The following is a 3,941-nucleotide window of genomic DNA, read 5'->3' on the forward strand; positions in this document are numbered from 1 at the left end:
GTTCCTTTTTCTTACACATTAACCTTAGATCTTTAAGTAGTTGGTATGAAGAAATCTGTGTATTGTCGAGATGCTCTTTGTACATTAGTCTCTTACGTGCTTTGTGCAGGGTAGTAAAAGGAATCCTTAGTCTTGCGCACATGTACACATAAACATATTTCAAATGGGAGTTTACATAAGACACTAGCCCTCTAATGTGAAGTAGTCTTAACCTTTCTCATACAATAGGGAATCTGCTTCAGGTCCAGCTTCTAAACTCCACAGCCAGTACTCCTGTGGCTCATGTTTTTGGAGAACCCACTCTCAATTTTTCATTGTAATGGTTTTAAACAAAGCATGTTATCAGGTTACATACAGGTAGTGGCTCACCAAGTCCTATAGAACTGTTTGGTTTTTAAATTTGGCTAAATAGGTTCTCATTCTAAAAAAAACCCAAATACTTGTTTAAAAGCAAGGTAACAGTTTAAAAAGACATTACAAATTGTACACTACTAGTGCTACACTAGATTTAGAGATCAAAGCAAGAAGGGGCTATTGTGATTAGGAAATGCATAGCCTCTTGCATCACACAGGCCATAAGACTTACCCAAATTAATGCCTGTTTAAATGAGACCATTACTCCTTTTTTGAAAGATAACATCTTGATGTAGAGCAGGGTAGGTAAGATACGACCCACAAGTCAAATGTAGCCCCAAAGCTTCTTAATTCGGCCCCCAGCTGGCTCCTAGGACTGCAACGGGGGAGAGTTTTGGGTGCTACCCCCAGCAAAATCTCTCAGCTCCCATTGGACAGATTCACAGGCTGTCCCCACCCTTTCAGTAAAATCTCTCAGTTCCTGTTGACTGGAAGTGGGCCAATGGGAGCTGAGAGATTTTGCTGGGTACAGTGCAATGGCCTGGTGCTGCTGGCAGGCAGGGAAGCCTGCCTCTGAATGCTGCTGGCCAGGAGCTGCTTAGGTAAGTGCCTCCTGGCCACAGCCCATGTCCTAGCATCACTCCCCAATTCACTTCCAGACCCTGCACCTGCTCCTACCCCCCCTTCAGTCCAGAATTCTCTCCTGCACCCATAACCTTTATTTTTGTTGCACCCTGACACCCTGTCTAGATACAAGGCCTTCTTCCACCTGGACTCCCTTAGATAGCACACCCTTTCCTGCACCCCAGTTCCTTACCCTGATCTCCCTTCTGCACTTGTGTCCCAGACCCCACACCTCCTCCATAGAAAGAAGTGTGGCCCTTGAATACCCACTCAAATCTTGGAGTGCCCCCCCCCATCAAAAATTATTCCCCATTTCTGGTTTAGAGCTCTAATGAGGGAGAATACACAATGACTTTGTAGAGTTGCTTCAATAGGAATGTATCTAATAGAAGTGCTTTTTCCATACCAATGTAATGTTAACTCTGACAGATGTGTTGATGTTTTTTTGTCTTAGTAGTTAGGTGGCAAATACAGTGTGAGACTACCTCAAGACCTGTTTAATGTCCTTTTTAATCCTGGGTTACTGTGGCTTGCTGCAGTAAGTTAGACTTGCCCCTACCTAAGTCTAAATCATATCAGTCTTGTGGGGTTTCAGGAGTGCTCAAACCCTGGCCTTCTCTATACCAGGGCTTGAAAAGGTGATCCCAGACAGAAGTCGTACAGCGGTCTTACTTCCCTGGAATATGGGAAAACTCCCTTTTCCAAAACTGGAATTTCTGGGATCTGTTTATATCATGATAGAGAAGGTAAAGCTCTTGCTCCTACGTCCTAAACAATGCTTCGGAAGTGAGATTGACACTTTTTTTAGGGGGCGGGGGGGAAGTAACTTGTTTCTCAAAAGGGTGTAGATCTGGTGTATCAATGTATGATAAAGTGCTGGATGTGCTTTGGCACATGGACAAAATAGGCATATCCATAAGCCAAGTTCTTTCAACAAGTATATTTACAGTGCGAGTGACTCAATACATTACTGAGGAGTGAAAAAAAGGTTATGGGGACTGTGCTGAAATAGTGTTAGAGGAAAATAAGTGTAAAGCAGTGTTTCTCTGTGAGTGAATAACCTGACACAAGAGTAAGGGCCATGCTCTACTCTGTGCTGGTTAGGCCTCAGCTGGAGTATTGTGTCCAGTTCTGGGCACCCCAGTTCAAAAAAGATTTGGAGAAACTAGAGAGGGTCCGGAAAAGAGCGACAAGAATGATTAAAGGTCAAGAGAATGTGACCTATGAAAAAAGGTTAAAAGAATTGGGTTTGTTTAGTTTGGAAAAGAGAAGATTTGGGGGGAGACATGATAGCAGTTTTCAGGTATCTAAAAGGGAGTCATAACGAGGAAGGAGAGAACTTGTTCTTCTTGGCCTCTGAGGATAGAAGAAGAGGCAACAGGCTTACACTGCAGCAAGGGAGGTTTAGGTTGGACATTAAGAAAAAGTTCCTAACTGTCAGGGTGGTCAAACAGTGGAATAAATTGCCAAGGGAGGTTGTGGAATCTCCATCGATGGAGGTATTTAAGAACAAGTTAGATAGATGTCTATCAGGGATGGTTTAGATAGTACTTGGTCCTGCCATTGGGGCAGGGGGCTGGACTCGATGGCCTTTCAAGGTCCCTTCCAGTCCTAGTGTTCTACGATTCTATAAGTATTAACGAGAAGCCTTCATCTGTAACCAGCACACAAACTTCCCAGGAGTTTCTGCTGTGTTGTGCAGTTGAAAGTTGTGCTGGTACAGTGCAGAATTAGCACAGAAATTAATGCACATGGAGAATTTACTTTCCCTCCCTCCTCACCCCTCCCCACTTGGCTGCTGGCCTGCACTTGGGAGCCCAGCTTGCCACATAGGCAATGTTGGGGATGTGGGATGAATGCAGCATGAGAACTGGAGGGTTTCTTGCTGTTGCCATTGAACATGCCCTGGAAGATGGTGCAGGTATCTGCTATGCAGGCCTGGAACCCTGCATCAGGCTGTTTCTCCCTCTGGAGTCCTGGGCTCTGGGAGGGAGTGTGTTTTGGTGTCTGGGCTGGGGCTTTTCTGCAGCTGGGTTCTGGGAGGGAAGCGTGTTGGTATCTGGTTGTGGGGAGGAGGTACCCTGTATCTGGGCTCATCTCGAGGGGGAGTGGGTGCGGCAGCTTGGACTGGGGGAGCATGCTAGTGCTTGGACTCAGGGCAGGAGTGGTGGGGGTAACAGGAACTGGCCTGTAATTTAAAGAAACCTCTGCCTTTTGTTACAAACAGCTTGTGTGTACTTTAAAATCTCAAAACAGTTGAAACTTGTGTGATAGTTACTTTGAAAAATTTGCAGAATTTTAAAATGTGTGCAGAACATTGTAATTTTTGGTGCAGGATTTCTCAGCAGTATAAGGTATAAAAGCCCCTTGGAGTCTGAGGCCAACAGGTGGATCTGCTCCAAATCAGAATACATATGACCTAAACAGGGAAGTCCATTTCTTTAACATTTAAGGTAAAGTCAACCTCTTCTGCCTTCAAATAAATATAGCGTTTGTCCAAAGTCACCATAAATTTAAAAAAGTACTTCTGCTTGGATGCTGGCTGTAACTTTAAATAGCTCTGTGTTGATGCAGAGGAAATAAGCAGTGGCTGCCTATATAGGGAGTTCTGAATAACTAGCCTGATTGATTTAAGAGGAATTAAGTGGCTGTTTGCTCCTGCTGAAGGAAACTGCCTTGACCCTTCCATTACAAGTGCCACAAATAATACTGTAACAGCAACGAAGGGTCCTGTGGCACCTTATAGACTAACAGAAAAGTTTTGAGCATGAGCTTTTGTGAGTACAGACTCCCTTCATCAGAGGCTGGTCTTGGAAATCTGCAGGGCCAGGTATAAATAAGCCAGAGCAAGGGTGGGGATAACAAGGTTAGCTCAGTCAGCAAGGGTGAGGCTGACTACCAGCAGTTGATCTGGAGGTGTGAACACCAAGGGAGGGGAATCTGCTTCTGTATTTAGCCAGCCA

This window comes from Carettochelys insculpta, chromosome 14 (assembly GCF_033958435.1).
Source record: "Carettochelys insculpta isolate YL-2023 chromosome 14, ASM3395843v1, whole genome shotgun sequence".
Lineage (NCBI taxonomy): Eukaryota > Metazoa > Chordata > Testudines > Carettochelyidae > Carettochelys > Carettochelys insculpta.